Raw genomic sequence first — 15509 nt, 5'->3', positions numbered from 1 at the left:
ATTACAAAGTCATCTCTGGTGGGATTCGAACCCACGGCCTCTGGATTAGAAGTCCAGCGCGCTATCCGCTGCGCTACAGAGACTTACTCTTGCGGTTGTGAGGAACTATCTCAAATTTTTCTGTACATCATTTCATTATCTTATAAAACTTCATGCGTAATTATAAAAAACACAACTACATTCAATTGTCACACCACCAGTTACTTTTCTTTTATATTTCTTTCTAGTAAATACACTATTTTCAAAAGAAAACATTACAAAGTCATCTCTGGTGGGATTCGAACCCACGGACTCTGGATTAGAAGTCCAGCGCGCTATCCGCTGCGCTACAGAGACTTACTCTTGCGGTTGTGAGGAACTATCTCAAATTTTTCTGTACATCATTTCATTATCTTATAAAACTTCATGCGTAATTATAAAAAACACAACTACATCCAATTTTCACACCACCAGTTACTTTTCTTTTATATTTCTTTCTAGAAAATACATCATCTTCAAAAGAAAACATTACAAAGTCATCTCTGGTAGAATTCGAACCCACGGCCTCTGGATTAGAAGTCCAGCGCGCTATCCGCTGCGCTACAGAGACTTACTCTTGCGGTTGTGAGGAACTATCTCAAATTTTTCTGTACATCATTTCATTATCTTATAAAACTTCATGCGTAATTATAAAAAACACAACTACATCCAATTTTCACACCACCAGTTACTTTTCTTTTATATTTCTTTCTAGTAAATACATCATCTTCAAAAGAAAACATTACAAAGTCATCTCTGGTGGGATTCGAACCCACGGCCTCTGGATTAGAAGTCCAGCGCGCTATCCGCTGCGCTACAGAGTCTTACTCTTGCGGTTGTGAGGAACTATCTCAAATTTTTCTGTACATCATTTCATTATCTTATAAAACTTCATGCGTAATTATAAAAAACACAACTACATTCAATTTTCACACCACCAGTTACTTTTCTTTTATATTTCTTTCTAGTAAATACACTATTTTCAAAAGAAAACATTACAAAGTCATCTCTGGTGGGATTCGAACCCACGGCCTCTGGATTAGAAGTCCAGCGCGCTATCCGCTGCGCTACAGAGACTTACTCTTGCGGTTGTGAGGAACTATCTCAAATTTTTCTGTACATCATTTCATTATCTTATAAAACTTCATGCGTAATTATAAAAAACACAACTACATTCAATTGTCACACCACCAGTTACTTTTCTTTTATATTTCTTTCTAGTAAATACATCATCTTCAAAAGAAAACATTACAAAGTCATCTCTGGTGGGATTCGAACCCACGGCTTCTGGATTAGAAGTCCAGCGCGCTATCCGCTGCGCTACAGAGACTTACTCTTGCGGTTGTGAGGAACTATCTCAAATTTTTCTGTACATCATTTCATTATCTTATAAAACTTCATGCGTAATTATAAAAAACACAACTACATTCAATTTTCACACCACCAGTTACTTTTCTTTTATATTTCTTTCTAGTAAATACACTATTTTCAAAAGAAAACATTACAAAGTCATCTCTGGTGGGATTCGAACCCACGGCCTCTGGATTAGAAGTCCAGCGCGCTATCCGCTGCGCTACAGAGACTTACTCTTGCGATTGTGAGGAACTATCTCAAATTTTTCTATACATCATTTCATTATCTTATAAAAGTTCATGCGTAATTATAAAAAACACAACTACATTCAATTTTCACACCACCAGTTACTTTTCTTTTATATTTCTTTCTAGTAAATACACTATTTTCAAAAGAAAACATTACAAAGTCATATCTGGTGGGATGGTAACCCACGGCCTCTGGATTAGAAGTCCAGCGCGCTATCCGCTGCGCTACAGAGACTTACTCTTGCGGTTGTGAGGAACTATCTCAAATTTTTCTGTACATCATTTCATTATCTTATAAAACTTCATGCGTAATTATAAAAAACACAACTACATTCAATTTTCACACCACCAGTTACTTTTCTTTTATATTTCTTTCTAGTAAATACACTATTTTCAAAAGAAAACATTACAAAGTCATCTCTGGTGGGATTCGAACCCACGGCCTCTGGATTAGAAGTCCAGCGCGCTATCCGCTGCGCTACAGAGACTTACTCTTGCGGTTGTGAGGAACTATCTCAAATTTTTCTGTACATCATTTCATTATCTTATAAAACTTCATGCGTAATTATAAAAAACACAACTACATTCAATTGTCACACCACCAGTTACTTTTCTTTTATATTTCTTTCTAGAAAATACATCATCTTCAAAAGAAAACATTACAAAGTGTTCTCTGGTGGGATTCGAACCCACGGCCTCTGGATTACAAGTCCAGCGCGCTATCCGCTGCGCTACAGAGACTTACTTTTGCGGTTGTGAGGAACTATCTCAAATTTTTCTGTACATCATTTCATTATCTTATAAAACTTCATGCGTAATTATAAAAAAACACAACTACATTCAATTTTTACACCACCAGTTACTTTTCTTTTATATTTCTTTCTAGTAAATACACTATTTTCAAAAGAAAACATTACAAAGTCATCTCTGGTGGGATTCGAACCCACGGCCTCTGGATTAGAAGTCCAGCGCGCTATCCGCTGCGCTACAGAGACTTACTCTTGCGGTTGTGAGGAACTATCTCAAATTTTTCTGTACATCATTTCATTATCTTATAAAACTTCATGCGTAATTATAAAAAACACAACTACATTCAATTTTCACACCACCAGTTACTTTTCTTTTATATTTCTTTCTAGTAAATACATCATCTTCAAAAGAAAACATTACAAAGTCATCTCTGGTGGGATTCGACCCCGCGGCCTCTGGATTAGAAGTCCAGCGCGCTATCCGCTGCGCTACAGAGACTTACCCGTGCGGTTGTGAGGAACTATCTCAAATTTTTCTGTACATCATTTCATTATCTTATAAAACTTCATGCGTAATTATAAAAAACACAACTACATCCAATTTTCACACCACCAGTTACTTTTCTTTTATATTTCTTTCTAGTAAATACACTATTTTCAAAAGAAAACATTACAAAGTCATCTCTGGTGGGATTCGACCCCACGGCCTCTGGATTAGAAGTCCAGCGCGCTATCCGCTGCGCTACAGAGACTTACTCTTGCGGTTGTGAGGAACTATCTACAATTTTTCTGTACATCATTTCATTATCTTATAAAACTTCATGCGTAATTATAAAAAACACAACTACATTCAATTGTCACACCACCAGTTACTTTTCTTTTATATTTCTTTCTAGAAAATACATCATCTTCAAAAGAAAACATTACAAAGTCATCTCTGGTGGGATTCGAACCCACGGCCTCTGGATTAGAAGTCCAGCGCGCTATCCGCTGCGCTACAGAGACTTACTCTTGCGGTTGTGAGGAACTATCTCAAATTTTTCTGTACATCATTTCATTATCTTATAAAACTTCATGCGTAATTATAAAAAACACAACTACATTCAATTGTCACACCACCAGTTACTTTTCTTTTATATTTCTTTCTACAAAATACATCATCTTCAAAAGAAAACATTACAAAGTCATCTCTGGTGGGATTCGAACCCACGGCCTCTGGATTAGAAGTCCAGCGCGCTATCCGCTGCGCTACAGAGACTTACTCTTGCGGTTGTGAGGAACTATCTCAAATTTTTCTGTACATCATTTCATTATCTTATAAAACTTCATGCGTAATTATAAAAAACACAACTACATTCAATTTTCACACCACCAGTTACTTTTCTTTTATATTTCTTTCTAGTAAATACACTATTTTCAAAAGAAAACATTACAAAGTCATCTCTGGTGGGATTCGAACCCACGGCCTCTGGATTAGAAGTCCAGCGCGCTATCCGCTGCGCTACAGAGACTTACTCTTGCGGTTGTGAGGAACTATCTCAAATTTTTCTGTACATCATTTCATTATCTTATAAAACTTCATGCGTAATTATAAAAAACACAACTACATTCAATTGTCACACCACCAGTTACTTTTCTTTTATATTTCTTTCTAGAAAATACATCATCTTCAAAAGAAAACATTACAAAGTCATCTCTGGTGGGATTCGAACCCACGGCCTCTGGATTAGAAGTCCAGCGCGCTATCCGCTGCGCTACAGAGACTTACTCTTGCGGTTGTGAGGAACTATCTCAAATTTTTCTGTACATCATTTCATTATCTTATAAAACTTCATGCGTAATTATAAAAAACACAACTACATCCAATTTTCACACCACCAGTTACTTTTCTTTTATATTTCTTTCTAGTAAATACACTATTTTGAAAAAAAACATTACAAAGTCATCTCTGGTGGGATTCGAACCCACGGCCTCTTGATTAGAAGTCCAGCGCGCTATCCGCTACGCTACAGAGACTTACTCTTGCGGTTGTGAGGAACTATCTCAAATTTTTCTGTACATCATTTCATTATCTTATAAAACTTCATCCGTAATTATAAAAAACACAACTACATTCAATTGTCACACCACCAGTTACTTTTCTTTTATATTTCTTTCTAGAAAATACATCATCTTCAAAAGAAAACATTACAAAGTCATCTCTGGTGGGATTCGAACCCACGGCCTCTGGATTAGAAGTCCAGCGCGCTATCCGCTGCGCTACAGAGACTTACTCTTGCGGTTGTGAGGAACTATCTCAAATTTTTCTGTACATCATTTCATTATCTTATAAAACTTCATGCGTAATTATAAAAAACACAACTACATTCAATTGTCACACCACCAGTTACTTTTCTTTTATATTTCTTTCTACAAAATACATCATCTTCAAAAGAAAACATTACAAAGTCATCTCTGGTGGGATTCGAACCCACGGCCTCTGGATTAGAAGTCCAGCGTGCTATCCGCTGCGCTACAGAGACTTACTCTTGCGGTTGTGAGGAACTATCTCAAATTTTTCTTTACATCATTTCATTATCTTATAAAACTTCATGCGTAATTATAAAAAACACAACTACATTCAATTTTCACACCACCAGTTACTTTTCTTTTATATTTCTTTCTAGTAAATACACTATTTTCAAAAGAAAACATTACAAAGTCATCTCTGGTGGGATTCGAACCCACGGCCTCTGGATTAGAAGTTCAGCGCGCTATCCGCTGCGCTACAGAGACTTACTCTTGCGGTTGTGAGGAACTATCTCAAATTTTTCTGTACATCATTTCATTATCTTATAAAACTTCATGCGTAATTATAAAAAACACAACTACATTCAATTTTCACACCACCAGTTACTTTTCTTTTATATTTCTTTCTAGTAAATACACTATTTTCAAAAGAAAACATTACAAAGTCATCTCTGGTGGGATTCGAACCCACGGCCTCTGGATTAGAAGTCCAGCGCGCTATCCGCTGCGCTACAGAGACTTACTCTTGCGGTTGTGAGGAACTATCTCAAATTTTTCTGTACATCATTTCATTATCTTATAAAACTTCATGCGTAATTATAAAAAACACAACTACATTCAATTTTCACACCACCAGTTACTTTTCTTTTATATTTCTTTCTAGTAAATACATCATCTTCAAAAGAAAACATTACAAAGTCATCTCTGGTGGGATTCGAACCCACGGCCTCTGGATTAGAAGTCCAGCGCGCTATCCGCTGCGCTACAGAGACTTACTCTTGCGGTTGTGAGGAACTATCTCAAATTTTTCTGTACATCATTTCATTATCTTATAAAACTTCATGCGTAATTATAAAAAACACAACTACATGCAATTTTCACACCACCAGTTACTTTTCTTTTATATTTCTTTCTAGTAAATACACTATTTTCAAAAGAAAACATTACAAAGTCATCTCTGGTGGGATTCGAACCCACGGCCTCTGGATTAGAAGTCCAGCGCGCTATCCGCTGCGCTACAGAGACTTACTCTTGCGGTTGTGAGGAACTATCTCAAATTTTTCTGTACATCATTTCATTATCTTATAAAACTTCATGCGTAATTATAAAAAACACAACTACATCCAATTTTCACACCACCAGTTACTTTTCTTTTATATTTCTTTCTAGTAAATACACTATTTTCAAAAGAAAACATTACAAAGTCATCTCTGGTGGGATTCGAACCCACGGCCTCTGGATTAGAAGTCCAGCGCGCTATCCGCTGCGCTACAGAGACTTACTCTTGCGGTTGTGAGGAACTATCTCAAATTTTTCTTTACATCATTTCATTATCTCATAAAACTTCATGCGTAATTATAAAAAACACAACTACATTCAATTGTCACACCACCAGTTACTTTTCTTTTATATTTCTTTCTAGAAAATACATCATCTTCAAAAGAAAACATTACAAAGTCATCTCTGGTGGGATTCGAACCCACGGCCTCTGGATTAGAAGTCCAGCGCGCTATCTGCTGCGCTACAGAGACTTACTCTTGAGGTTGTGAGGAACTATCTCAAATTTTTCTGTACATCATTTCATTATCTTATAAAACTTCATGCGTAATTATAAAAAACACAACTACATTCAATTGTCACACCACCAGTTACTTTTCTTTTATATTTCTTTCTAGAAAATACATCATCTTCAAAAGAAAACATTACAAAGTCATCTCTGGTGGGATTCGAACCCACGGCCTCTGGATTAGAAGTCCAGCGCGCTATCCGCTGCGCTACAAAGACTTACTCTTGCGGTTGTGAGGAACTATCTCTAATTTATCTGTACATCATTTCATTATCTTATAAAACTTCATGCGTAATTATAAAAAACACAACTACATCCAATTTTCACACCACCAGTTACTTTTCTTTTATATTTCTTTCTAGTAAATACACTATTTTCAAAAGAAAACATTACAAAGTCATCTCTGGTGGGATTCGAACCCACGGCCTCTGGATTAGAAGTCCAGCGCGCTATCCGGTGCGCTACAGAGACTTACTCTTGACATTGCGAGGAACTATCTCAAATTTTTCTTTACATCATTTTATTATCTTATAAACTTCATGCGTAATTATAAAAAACACAACTACATCCAATTTTCACACCACCAGTTACTTTTCTTTAATATTTCTTTCTAGTAAATACACTGTTTTCAAAAGAAAACATTACGAAGTAATTTCTGGTGGGATTCGAACGCACGGCCACTGGATTAGAAGTCCAGCGCGCTATCCGCTGCGCTACAGAGACTTACTCTTGCGTTTGTGAGGAACTATCTCAAATTTTTCTGTACATCATTTCATTATCTTATAAAACTTCATGCGTAATTATAAAAAACACAACTACATCCAATTTTCACACCACCAGTTACTTTTCTTTTATATTTCTTTCTAGTAAATACACTATTTTCAAAAGAAAACATTACAAAGTCATCTCTGGTGGGATTCGAACCCACGGCCTCTGGATTAGAAGTCCAGCGGGCTATCCGCGGCGCTACAGAGACTTACTCTTGTGGTTGTGAGGAACTATCTCAAATTTTTCTTTACATCATGTCATTATCTTATAAAACTTCATGCGTAATTATAAAAAACACAACTACATCCAATTTTCACACCACCAGTTACTTTTCTTTTATATTTCTTTCTAGTAAATGAACTATTTTCAAAAGAAAACATTACAAAGTCATCTCTGGTGGGATTCGAACCCACGGCCTCTGGATTAGAAGTCCAGCCCGCTATCCGCTGCGCTACAGAGACTTACTCTTGTGGCTGTGAGGAACTATCTCAAATTTTTGTTTAAATCATTTCATTATCTTATAAATCTTTATGCGTAATTATAAAAAACACAACTACATCCAATTTTCACAGCATACGTTATTTTTTTTTTATATTTCTTTCTAGAAAATACACCATTTTCAAAAGAAAACATTACTTAGTCATCTCTGGTGGGATTCGAACCCACGGCATCTGGATTAGAAGTCCAGGGCGCTATCCGCTGCGCTACAGAGACTTCCTCTTGTGTGGGGGAGGAAGTATCTCAAATTTTTCTGTACATCATTTAATTATCATGTAAATCTTAATGCGTAATTATAAAAAACACAAGTACATTCAATTTTCACACCATCAGTTACTTTTCTTTGATATTTCTTACTGGAAAATACACCATTTTCAGAAGAAAACATTACAACGTAATCTTTGGTGGGATTCGAACACACAGCCTCTGGATTAGAAGTCCATCGCGCTATGCGCTGCGCTACAGAGACTTACGCTTGTGTAGTGAGGCAGTATCTACAAATTTTTCTTTAAATCATTTAATTATCATATAAAACTTCATGCGTAATTATAAAAAACACAACTACATCCAATTTTCACACCACCAGTTACTTTTCTTTTATATTTCTTTCTAGTAAATACACTATTTTCAAAAGAAAACATTACAAATTCATCTCTGGTGGGATTCGAACCCACAGCCTCTGGATTAGAAGTGCAGCGCGCTATCCGCTTCGCTACAGAGACTTACTCTTGCGGTTGTGAGGAACTATCTCAAATTTTTCTTTACATCATTTCATTATCTTATAAAACTTCATGCGTAATTATAAAAAACACAACTACATCAAATTTTCACACCACCAGTTACTTTTCTTTTATATTTCTTTCTAGTAAATACACTATTTTCAAAAGAAAACATTACAAATTCATCTCTGGTGGGATTCGAACCCACAGCCTCTGGATTAGAAGTGCAGCGCGCTATCCGCTGCGCGACAGAGACTTACTCCTGCGGTTGTGAGGAACTATCTCTAATTTTTCTTTACATCATTTCATTATCTTATAAAACTTCATGCGTAATTATAAAAAACACAACTACATCCAATTTTCACACAACCAGTTACTTTTCTTTTATATTTCTTTCTAGTAAATACACTATTTTCAAAAGAAAACATTACAAAGTCATCTCTGGTGGGATTCGAACCCACGGCCTCTGGATTAGAAGTCCAGCGCGCTATCCGGTGCGCTACAGAGACTTACTCTTGATACTGCGAGGAACTATCTCAAATTTTTCTTTACATCATTTTATTATCTTATAAACTTCATGCGTAATTATAAAAAACACAACTACATCCAATTTTCACACCACCAGTTACTTTTCTTTAATATTTCTTTCTAGTAAATACACTGTTTTCAAAAGAAAACATTACGAAGTAATTTCTGGTGGGATTCGAACGCACGGCCACTGGATTAGAAGTCCAGCGCGCTATCCGCTGCGCTACAGAGACTTACTCTTGCGTTTGTGAGGAACTATCTCAAATTTTTCTGTACATCATTTCATTATCTTATAAAACTTCATGCGTAATTATAAAAAACACAACTACATCCAATTTTCACACCACCAGTTACTTTTCTTTCATATTTCTTTCTAGTAAATACACTATTTTCAAAAGAAAACATTACAAAGTCATCTCTGGTGGGATTCGAACCCACGGCCTCTGGATTAGAAGTCCAGCGGGCTATCCGCGGCGCTACAGAGACTTACTCTTGCGGTTGTGAGGAACTATCTCAAATTTTTCTTTACATCATGTCATTATCTTATAAAACTTCATGCGTAATTATAAAAAACACAACTACATCCAATTTTCACACCACCAGTTACTTTTCTTTTATATTTCTTTCTAGTAAATAAACTATTTTCAAAAGAAAACATTACAAAGTCATCTCTGGTGGGATTCGAACCCACGGCCTCTGGATTAGAAGTCCAGCCCGCTATCCGCTGCGCTACAGAGACTTACTCTTGTGGCTGTGAGGAACTATCTCAAATTTTTGTTTAAATCATTTCATTATCTTATAAATCTTTATGCGTAATTATAAAAAACACAACTACATCCAATTTTCACAGCATACGTTATTTTTTTTTTATATTTCTTTCTAGAAAATACACCATTTTCAAAAGAAAACATTACTTAGTCATCTCTGGTGGGATTCGAACCCACGGCATCTGGATTAGAAGTCCAGCGCGCTATCCGCTGCGCTACAGAGACTTCCTCTTGTGTGGGGGAGGAAGTATCTCAAATTTTTCTGTACATCATTTAATTATCATGTAAATCTTAATGCGTATTAATAAAAAACACAAGTACATTCAATTTTCACACCATCAGTTACTTTTCTTTGATATTTCTTACTGGAAAATACACCATTTTCAGAAGAAAACATTACAACGTAATCTTTGGTGGGATTCGAACACACAGCCTCTGGATTAGAAGTCCAGCGCGCTATGCGCTGCGCTACAGAGACTTACGCTTGTGTAGTGAGGCAGTATCTACAAATTTTTCTTTACATCATTTAATTATCATATAAAACTTCATGCGTAATTATAAAAAACACAACTACATCCAATTTTCACACCACCAGTTACTTTTCTTTTATATTTCTTTCTAGTAAATACACTATTTTCAAAAGAAAACATTACAAAGTCATCTCTGGTGGGATTCGAACCCACAGCCTCTGGATTAGAAGTGCAGCGCGCTATCCGCTTCGCTACAGAGACTTACTCTTGCGGTTGTGAGGAACTATCTCAAATTTTTCTTTACATCATTTCATTATCTTATAAAACTTCATGCGTAATTATAAAAAACACAACTACATCCAATTTTCACACCACCAGTTACTTTTCTTTTATATTTCTTTCTAGTAAATACACTATTTTCAAAAGAAAACATTACAAATTCATCTCTGGTGGGATTCGAACCCACAGCCTCTGGATTAGAAGTGCAGCGCGCTATCCGCTGCGCTACAGAGACTTAGTCTTGCGGTTGTGAGGAAACATTCTCAAATTTTTCTTTACATCATTTCATTATCTTATAAAAGTTCATGCGTAATTATAAAAAACACAACTACATGCAATTTTCACACCACCAGTTACTTTTCTTTTATATTTCTTTCTAGTAAATACACTATTTTCAAAAGAAAACATTACAAAGTCATCTCTGGTGGGATTCGAACCCACGGCCTCTGGATTAGAAGTCCAGCGCGCTATCCGCTGCGCTACAGAGACTTACTCTTGCGGTTGTGAGGAACTATCTCAAATGTTTCTTTACATCATTTCATTATCTTATAAAACTTCATGCGTAATTATAAAAAACACAACTACATCCAATTTTCACACCACCAGTTACTTTTCTTTTATATTTATGTCTAGTAAATACACTATTTTCAAAAGAAAACATTACAAAGTCATCTCTGGTGGGATTCGCACACGGCCTCTGGATTAGAAGTCCAGCGCGCTATCCGCTGCGCTACAGAGACTTACTCTAGTGGTTGTGAGGAACTATCTCAAATTTTTCTTTACATCATTTCATTATCTTATAAAACTTCATGCGTAATTATAAAAAACACAACTACATCCAATTTTCACACTACCAGTTACTTTTCTTTTATATATCTTTCTAGTAAATACACTATTTTCAAAAGAAAACATCACAAAGTCATCTCTGGTGGGATTCGAACCCACCGCCTCTGGATTAGAAGTCCAGCGCGCTATCCGCTGCGCTACAGAGACTTACTCTTGCGGTTGTTAAGAACTATCTAAAATTTTTCTTTACATCATTTCATTATCTTATAAAACTTCATGCGTAATTATAAAAAACACAACTACATCCAATTTTCACACCACCAGTTACTTTGCTTTTATATTTCTTTCTAGTAAATACACTATTTTCAAAAGAAAACATTACAAAGTCATCTCTGGTGGGATTCGAACCCACGGCCTCTGGATTAGAAGTCCAGCGCGCTATCCGCTTCGCTACAGAGACTAACACTTGATATTGTGAGGAACTATCTCAAATTTTTCTTTACATCATTTCATTATCTTATAAAACTTCATGCGTAATTATAAAAAACACAACTACATCCAATTTTCACACCACCAGTTACTTTTCTTTTATATTTCTTTCTAGTAAATACACTATTTTCAAAAGAAAACATTACAAAGTCATCTCCGGTGGGATTCGAACCCACGGCCTCTGGATTAGAAGTCCAGCGCGCTATCCGCTGCGCTACAGAGACTTACTTTTGCGATTGTGAGGAACTATCTCAAATATTTCTTTACATCATTTCATTATCTTATAAAACTTCATGCGTAATTATAAAAAACACAACTACATCCAATTTTCACACCACCAGTTACTTTTCTTTTATATTTATTTCTAGTAAATACACTATTTTCAAAAAAAAACATTACAAAGTAATCTCTGGTGGGATTCGCACACGGCCTCTGGATTAGAAGTCCAGCGCGCTATCCGCTGCGCTACAGAGACTTACTCTAGTGGTTGTGAGGAACTATCTCAAATTTTTCTTTACATCATTTCATTATCTTATAAAACTTCATGCGTAATTATAAAAAACACAACTACATCCAATTTTCACACTACCAGTTACTTTTCTTTTATATTTCTTTCTAGTAAATACACTATTTTCAAAAGAAAACATTACAAATTCATCTCTGGTGGGATTCGAACCCACGGCCTCTGGATTAGAAGTCCAGCGCGCTATCCGCTGCGCTACAGAGACTTACTCTTGCGGTTGTTAAGAACTATCTCAAATTTTTCTTTACATCATTTCATTATCTTATAAAACTTCATGCGTAATTATAACAAACACAACTACATCCAATTGTCACACCACCAGTTACTTTTCTTTTATATTTCTTTCTAGTAAATACACTATTTTCAAAAGAAAACATTACAAAGTCATCTCTGGTGGGATTCGAACCCACGGCCTCTGGATTAGAAGTCCAGCGCGCTATCCGCTGCGCTACAGAGACTAACACTTGATATTGTGAGGAACTATCTCAAATTTTTCTTTACATCATTTTATTATCTTACAAAACTTCATGCGTAATTATAAAAAACACAACTACATTCAATTGTCGCACCACCAGTTACTTTTCTTTTATATTTCTTTCTAGTAAATACACTATTTTCAAAAGAAAACATTACAAAGTCATCTCTGGTAGTATTCGAACCAACGGCCTCTGGATTAGAAGTCCAGCGCACTATCCGCTTAGCTACAGAGACTTACTATTGCGGTTGTGAGGAACTATCTCAAATTTTTCTTTACATCATTGCATTATCTTATAAAAGTTCATGCGTAATTATAAAAACACAACTACATCCAATTTTCACACCACCAGTTACTTTTCTTTTATATTTCTTTCTAGTAAGTACACTATTTTCAAAAAAAAACATTACAAAGTCATCTCTGGTTGGATGCGAACCCACGGCCTCGTGATTAGAAGTCCAGCGCGCTATCCGCTGCGCTACAGAGACTTACTCTTGTGACTGTGAGGAAGTATCTCAAATTTTTTTTTAAATCATTTCATTATCTTATAAAAGTTGATGCATAATTATAAAAAACACAACTACAGTCAATTTTAACACCATCAGTTACTTTTCTTTTATATTTCAATCTAGAAATTACACCATTTTCAAAAGAAAACATTACAAAGTAATCTCTGGTTGGATTCGAACCAACGGTCTCTGGATTAGAAGTCCTGCGCCTATCCGTTGCGCTACAGAGACTTACCCTTGTGTGGCAAGGAAGTATCTCAAATTTTTCTTTACGTCATTTTATTATCTTATAAATCTTTATGCGTAATTATAAAAAACACAACTACATTCAAATTTCACACCATCAGTTACTGTTCTTTTGTATTTCTTTCTAGAAAATACACCATTTTCAAAAGAAAACATTACTTAGTCATCTCTGGTGGGATTCGAACCCACGGCATCTGGATTAGGAGTCCAGCGCGCTATCCGCTGCACTACAGAGACTTACGTTTGTGTGTCAAGGAAGTATCTCAAATTTTTCTGTACATAATTTAATTATCTTATAAATCTTAATGTATAATTATAAAAAACACAACTACATTCAATTTTAAAATCATCAGTTACTTTTCTTTTATATTTCATTCTAGAAAATTAACCATGTTCGACAGAAAACATGAAAAGGTCATCTCTGGTGGGATTCAAACCCACGGCCTCGTGATTAGAAGCCCAGGGCGCTATCCGCTGCGCTACAGAGACTTCCTCTTGTGTGGGGAGGAAGTATCTCAAATTTTTCTTTACATCATTTAATTATCTTATAAATCTTAATGCATAAGTATAAAAAACACTACTACATTCAATTTTCACACCATCTGTTACTTTTCTTTCATATTTCTTTCTAGAAAATACACTATTTTCAAAAGAAAACATTACAAAGTCATCTCTGGAGGGATTCGAACCCACGGCCTCAGGATTAGAAGTCCAGCGCGCTATCCGCTGCACTACAGAGACTTCTGCTTGTGTGTAGCGAGGCAGTATCTCAAATTTTTCTTTAAATCATTTAATTATCATATAAATCTTAATGCGTAATTATAAAAAACACAAATACATTAAATTTTCACACCATCAGTTACGTTTCTTTGATATTTCTTACTGGAAAATACACCATTTTCAAAAGAGAACATTACACCGTCATCTCTGGTGGGATTCGAACCCACAGCCTCTGGATTAGAAGTCCAGCGCGCTATGCGCTGCGCTACAGAGACTTACGCTTGTGTAGCGAGGCAGTATCTACAAATTTTTCTTTACATCATTTAATTATCATATAAATCTTAATGCGTAATTATAAAAAACACGACTACATTCAAATGTCACACCATCAGGTACTTTTCTTTTATATTTCTTTCTAGAAAATACATCATCTTCAAAAGAAAACATTACAAAGTCATCTCTGGTAGGATTCGAACACACGGCCTTGGGGTTGGTAGTCCAGCGCGCCATCCGATCCGCTACAGAGACTTACGCCTGTGTGGCGAGGAAGTATCGCAGATTTTTCTTTACATCATTTAATTATCTTATATATTTTAATGCGTAATTATAAAAAACACAACTCCATTCAATTTTCACACTATTAGTAATCTCTGGTGCGATTCGAACTATAGTAATCTCTGGTGCGATTCGAACCCACGGCCTCTGGTTTATCCATGGCGCTATAGAGACTTCCGCTTGTGTGGAGAGGACGTATCTAAAATTTTTCTTTACATCATTTAATTATCTTATAAATTTTAATGCGTAATTATATAAAACACAACTACATTCAATTTTTACACCATCAGTTACTGTTTTTTTATATTTCTTTCGAGAAAATACACGTTTTTCTAAAAAAACATTACAAAGTCATCTCTGGTGGGATTCGAACCCACGGCCTCAGGATTAGAAGTCTAGCGCGCTATCCGCTGAACTACAGAGACTTACACTTGTGGTTAGGGGGAGATATCTCAAATTTTTCTTTACATCATTTAATTAACTTATAAATCTTAATGTGTAATTATAAAAAACACAAGTACATTCAATTTTCAAACCATCAGTTACTTTTCTTTTATATTTCATTCTAGAAAATACAACATTTTTTAAAGAAAACATTACAAACTCATCTCTTGTGGGATTCGAACCCACAGCCTATGGATTAGAAGTCCAGCGCGCTATCCGCTGCGCTACAGAGAATTGCACATATCGTTGTGAGGAAGTATCTCAAATGTTTCCTTTCATCATTTAATTAT

At 35.7% G+C, this 15509-nt stretch overlaps 50 non-coding genes across 50 annotated transcripts; all 50 read right to left on the bottom strand.

Annotated features, from left to right (window-relative positions):
- Window positions 1-10: 10 nt before the first annotated feature.
- Trnar-ucu (transfer RNA arginine (anticodon UCU)) lies at window positions 11-83 on the bottom strand. The gene has a single exon. It is a non-coding gene; the product is annotated as a tRNA-Arg (tRNA).
- Window positions 84-263: 180 nt separating this feature from the next.
- Trnar-ucu (transfer RNA arginine (anticodon UCU)) lies at window positions 264-336 on the bottom strand. The gene has a single exon. It is a non-coding gene; the product is annotated as a tRNA-Arg (tRNA).
- A 180-nt stretch (window positions 337-516) lies between these two features.
- Window positions 517-589, bottom strand: Trnar-ucu (transfer RNA arginine (anticodon UCU)). The gene has a single exon. It is a non-coding gene; the product is annotated as a tRNA-Arg (tRNA).
- A 177-nt stretch (window positions 590-766) lies between these two features.
- Window positions 767-842, bottom strand: Trnar-ucu (transfer RNA arginine (anticodon UCU)). The gene has a single exon. It is a non-coding gene; the product is annotated as a tRNA-Arg (tRNA).
- A 180-nt stretch (window positions 843-1022) lies between these two features.
- Trnar-ucu (transfer RNA arginine (anticodon UCU)) lies at window positions 1023-1095 on the bottom strand. Its single transcript has one exon. It is a non-coding gene; the product is annotated as a tRNA-Arg (tRNA).
- A 180-nt stretch (window positions 1096-1275) lies between these two features.
- Trnar-ucu (transfer RNA arginine (anticodon UCU)) lies at window positions 1276-1348 on the bottom strand. The gene has a single exon. It is a non-coding gene; the product is annotated as a tRNA-Arg (tRNA).
- Window positions 1349-1528: 180 nt separating this feature from the next.
- On the bottom strand, window positions 1529-1601 carry Trnar-ucu (transfer RNA arginine (anticodon UCU)). The gene has a single exon. It is a non-coding gene; the product is annotated as a tRNA-Arg (tRNA).
- Window positions 1602-2034: 433 nt separating this feature from the next.
- Trnar-ucu (transfer RNA arginine (anticodon UCU)) lies at window positions 2035-2107 on the bottom strand. The gene has a single exon. It is a non-coding gene; the product is annotated as a tRNA-Arg (tRNA).
- Window positions 2108-2286: 179 nt separating this feature from the next.
- Trnat-ugu (transfer RNA threonine (anticodon UGU)) lies at window positions 2287-2360 on the bottom strand. The gene has a single exon. It is a non-coding gene; the product is annotated as a tRNA-Thr (tRNA).
- Window positions 2361-2541: 181 nt separating this feature from the next.
- Trnar-ucu (transfer RNA arginine (anticodon UCU)) lies at window positions 2542-2614 on the bottom strand. Its single transcript has one exon. It is a non-coding gene; the product is annotated as a tRNA-Arg (tRNA).
- Window positions 2615-2794: 180 nt separating this feature from the next.
- Trnar-ucu (transfer RNA arginine (anticodon UCU)) lies at window positions 2795-2867 on the bottom strand. Its single transcript has one exon. It is a non-coding gene; the product is annotated as a tRNA-Arg (tRNA).
- A 180-nt stretch (window positions 2868-3047) lies between these two features.
- On the bottom strand, window positions 3048-3120 carry Trnar-ucu (transfer RNA arginine (anticodon UCU)). Its single transcript has one exon. It is a non-coding gene; the product is annotated as a tRNA-Arg (tRNA).
- A 180-nt stretch (window positions 3121-3300) lies between these two features.
- Trnar-ucu (transfer RNA arginine (anticodon UCU)) lies at window positions 3301-3373 on the bottom strand. The gene has a single exon. It is a non-coding gene; the product is annotated as a tRNA-Arg (tRNA).
- Window positions 3374-3553: 180 nt separating this feature from the next.
- Window positions 3554-3626, bottom strand: Trnar-ucu (transfer RNA arginine (anticodon UCU)). Its single transcript has one exon. It is a non-coding gene; the product is annotated as a tRNA-Arg (tRNA).
- A 180-nt stretch (window positions 3627-3806) lies between these two features.
- On the bottom strand, window positions 3807-3879 carry Trnar-ucu (transfer RNA arginine (anticodon UCU)). The gene has a single exon. It is a non-coding gene; the product is annotated as a tRNA-Arg (tRNA).
- Window positions 3880-4059: 180 nt separating this feature from the next.
- On the bottom strand, window positions 4060-4132 carry Trnar-ucu (transfer RNA arginine (anticodon UCU)). Its single transcript has one exon. It is a non-coding gene; the product is annotated as a tRNA-Arg (tRNA).
- A 179-nt stretch (window positions 4133-4311) lies between these two features.
- Trnar-ucu (transfer RNA arginine (anticodon UCU)) lies at window positions 4312-4384 on the bottom strand. Its single transcript has one exon. It is a non-coding gene; the product is annotated as a tRNA-Arg (tRNA).
- A 180-nt stretch (window positions 4385-4564) lies between these two features.
- On the bottom strand, window positions 4565-4637 carry Trnar-ucu (transfer RNA arginine (anticodon UCU)). The gene has a single exon. It is a non-coding gene; the product is annotated as a tRNA-Arg (tRNA).
- A 180-nt stretch (window positions 4638-4817) lies between these two features.
- On the bottom strand, window positions 4818-4890 carry Trnar-ucu (transfer RNA arginine (anticodon UCU)). The gene has a single exon. It is a non-coding gene; the product is annotated as a tRNA-Arg (tRNA).
- Window positions 4891-5070: 180 nt separating this feature from the next.
- Window positions 5071-5143, bottom strand: Trnar-ucu (transfer RNA arginine (anticodon UCU)). The gene has a single exon. It is a non-coding gene; the product is annotated as a tRNA-Arg (tRNA).
- Window positions 5144-5323: 180 nt separating this feature from the next.
- Window positions 5324-5396, bottom strand: Trnar-ucu (transfer RNA arginine (anticodon UCU)). Its single transcript has one exon. It is a non-coding gene; the product is annotated as a tRNA-Arg (tRNA).
- Window positions 5397-5576: 180 nt separating this feature from the next.
- Window positions 5577-5649, bottom strand: Trnar-ucu (transfer RNA arginine (anticodon UCU)). The gene has a single exon. It is a non-coding gene; the product is annotated as a tRNA-Arg (tRNA).
- Window positions 5650-5829: 180 nt separating this feature from the next.
- Window positions 5830-5902, bottom strand: Trnar-ucu (transfer RNA arginine (anticodon UCU)). The gene has a single exon. It is a non-coding gene; the product is annotated as a tRNA-Arg (tRNA).
- A 180-nt stretch (window positions 5903-6082) lies between these two features.
- Window positions 6083-6155, bottom strand: Trnar-ucu (transfer RNA arginine (anticodon UCU)). Its single transcript has one exon. It is a non-coding gene; the product is annotated as a tRNA-Arg (tRNA).
- Window positions 6156-6335: 180 nt separating this feature from the next.
- Trnar-ucu (transfer RNA arginine (anticodon UCU)) lies at window positions 6336-6408 on the bottom strand. Its single transcript has one exon. It is a non-coding gene; the product is annotated as a tRNA-Arg (tRNA).
- Window positions 6409-6588: 180 nt separating this feature from the next.
- On the bottom strand, window positions 6589-6661 carry Trnar-ucu (transfer RNA arginine (anticodon UCU)). The gene has a single exon. It is a non-coding gene; the product is annotated as a tRNA-Arg (tRNA).
- Window positions 6662-6841: 180 nt separating this feature from the next.
- Trnar-ucu (transfer RNA arginine (anticodon UCU)) lies at window positions 6842-6914 on the bottom strand. The gene has a single exon. It is a non-coding gene; the product is annotated as a tRNA-Arg (tRNA).
- A 179-nt stretch (window positions 6915-7093) lies between these two features.
- Window positions 7094-7166, bottom strand: Trnar-ucu (transfer RNA arginine (anticodon UCU)). Its single transcript has one exon. It is a non-coding gene; the product is annotated as a tRNA-Arg (tRNA).
- A 180-nt stretch (window positions 7167-7346) lies between these two features.
- Trnar-ucu (transfer RNA arginine (anticodon UCU)) lies at window positions 7347-7419 on the bottom strand. Its single transcript has one exon. It is a non-coding gene; the product is annotated as a tRNA-Arg (tRNA).
- A 180-nt stretch (window positions 7420-7599) lies between these two features.
- Trnar-ucu (transfer RNA arginine (anticodon UCU)) lies at window positions 7600-7672 on the bottom strand. The gene has a single exon. It is a non-coding gene; the product is annotated as a tRNA-Arg (tRNA).
- Window positions 7673-7852: 180 nt separating this feature from the next.
- Trnar-ucu (transfer RNA arginine (anticodon UCU)) lies at window positions 7853-7925 on the bottom strand. The gene has a single exon. It is a non-coding gene; the product is annotated as a tRNA-Arg (tRNA).
- Window positions 7926-8358: 433 nt separating this feature from the next.
- On the bottom strand, window positions 8359-8431 carry Trnar-ucu (transfer RNA arginine (anticodon UCU)). Its single transcript has one exon. It is a non-coding gene; the product is annotated as a tRNA-Arg (tRNA).
- Window positions 8432-8611: 180 nt separating this feature from the next.
- Window positions 8612-8684, bottom strand: Trnar-ucu (transfer RNA arginine (anticodon UCU)). The gene has a single exon. It is a non-coding gene; the product is annotated as a tRNA-Arg (tRNA).
- Window positions 8685-8864: 180 nt separating this feature from the next.
- On the bottom strand, window positions 8865-8937 carry Trnar-ucu (transfer RNA arginine (anticodon UCU)). Its single transcript has one exon. It is a non-coding gene; the product is annotated as a tRNA-Arg (tRNA).
- A 179-nt stretch (window positions 8938-9116) lies between these two features.
- Trnar-ucu (transfer RNA arginine (anticodon UCU)) lies at window positions 9117-9189 on the bottom strand. The gene has a single exon. It is a non-coding gene; the product is annotated as a tRNA-Arg (tRNA).
- Window positions 9190-9369: 180 nt separating this feature from the next.
- Window positions 9370-9442, bottom strand: Trnar-ucu (transfer RNA arginine (anticodon UCU)). The gene has a single exon. It is a non-coding gene; the product is annotated as a tRNA-Arg (tRNA).
- Window positions 9443-9622: 180 nt separating this feature from the next.
- On the bottom strand, window positions 9623-9695 carry Trnar-ucu (transfer RNA arginine (anticodon UCU)). Its single transcript has one exon. It is a non-coding gene; the product is annotated as a tRNA-Arg (tRNA).
- A 180-nt stretch (window positions 9696-9875) lies between these two features.
- On the bottom strand, window positions 9876-9948 carry Trnar-ucu (transfer RNA arginine (anticodon UCU)). Its single transcript has one exon. It is a non-coding gene; the product is annotated as a tRNA-Arg (tRNA).
- Window positions 9949-10381: 433 nt separating this feature from the next.
- Window positions 10382-10454, bottom strand: Trnar-ucu (transfer RNA arginine (anticodon UCU)). The gene has a single exon. It is a non-coding gene; the product is annotated as a tRNA-Arg (tRNA).
- A 180-nt stretch (window positions 10455-10634) lies between these two features.
- Trnar-ucu (transfer RNA arginine (anticodon UCU)) lies at window positions 10635-10707 on the bottom strand. Its single transcript has one exon. It is a non-coding gene; the product is annotated as a tRNA-Arg (tRNA).
- A 181-nt stretch (window positions 10708-10888) lies between these two features.
- Window positions 10889-10961, bottom strand: Trnar-ucu (transfer RNA arginine (anticodon UCU)). Its single transcript has one exon. It is a non-coding gene; the product is annotated as a tRNA-Arg (tRNA).
- Window positions 10962-11392: 431 nt separating this feature from the next.
- On the bottom strand, window positions 11393-11465 carry Trnar-ucu (transfer RNA arginine (anticodon UCU)). Its single transcript has one exon. It is a non-coding gene; the product is annotated as a tRNA-Arg (tRNA).
- A 180-nt stretch (window positions 11466-11645) lies between these two features.
- Window positions 11646-11718, bottom strand: Trnar-ucu (transfer RNA arginine (anticodon UCU)). The gene has a single exon. It is a non-coding gene; the product is annotated as a tRNA-Arg (tRNA).
- A 180-nt stretch (window positions 11719-11898) lies between these two features.
- On the bottom strand, window positions 11899-11971 carry Trnar-ucu (transfer RNA arginine (anticodon UCU)). The gene has a single exon. It is a non-coding gene; the product is annotated as a tRNA-Arg (tRNA).
- Window positions 11972-12402: 431 nt separating this feature from the next.
- Trnar-ucu (transfer RNA arginine (anticodon UCU)) lies at window positions 12403-12475 on the bottom strand. The gene has a single exon. It is a non-coding gene; the product is annotated as a tRNA-Arg (tRNA).
- A 180-nt stretch (window positions 12476-12655) lies between these two features.
- Window positions 12656-12728, bottom strand: Trnar-ucu (transfer RNA arginine (anticodon UCU)). The gene has a single exon. It is a non-coding gene; the product is annotated as a tRNA-Arg (tRNA).
- Window positions 12729-13664: 936 nt separating this feature from the next.
- On the bottom strand, window positions 13665-13737 carry Trnar-ccu (transfer RNA arginine (anticodon CCU)). Its single transcript has one exon. It is a non-coding gene; the product is annotated as a tRNA-Arg (tRNA).
- Window positions 13738-14168: 431 nt separating this feature from the next.
- Trnar-ucu (transfer RNA arginine (anticodon UCU)) lies at window positions 14169-14241 on the bottom strand. The gene has a single exon. It is a non-coding gene; the product is annotated as a tRNA-Arg (tRNA).
- A 181-nt stretch (window positions 14242-14422) lies between these two features.
- On the bottom strand, window positions 14423-14495 carry Trnar-ucu (transfer RNA arginine (anticodon UCU)). The gene has a single exon. It is a non-coding gene; the product is annotated as a tRNA-Arg (tRNA).
- Window positions 14496-15380: 885 nt separating this feature from the next.
- On the bottom strand, window positions 15381-15453 carry Trnar-ucu (transfer RNA arginine (anticodon UCU)). The gene has a single exon. It is a non-coding gene; the product is annotated as a tRNA-Arg (tRNA).
- Window positions 15454-15509: the final 56 nt, after the last annotated feature.

Source organism: Euprymna scolopes, chromosome 1 (genome assembly GCF_053919585.1).
Source record: "Euprymna scolopes isolate OS-2025 chromosome 1, ASM5391958v1, whole genome shotgun sequence".
Taxonomy (NCBI): Eukaryota; Metazoa; Mollusca; class Cephalopoda; order Sepiida; family Sepiolidae; genus Euprymna; species Euprymna scolopes.
This window is presented reverse-complemented; position numbering and strand designations above follow the sequence as displayed.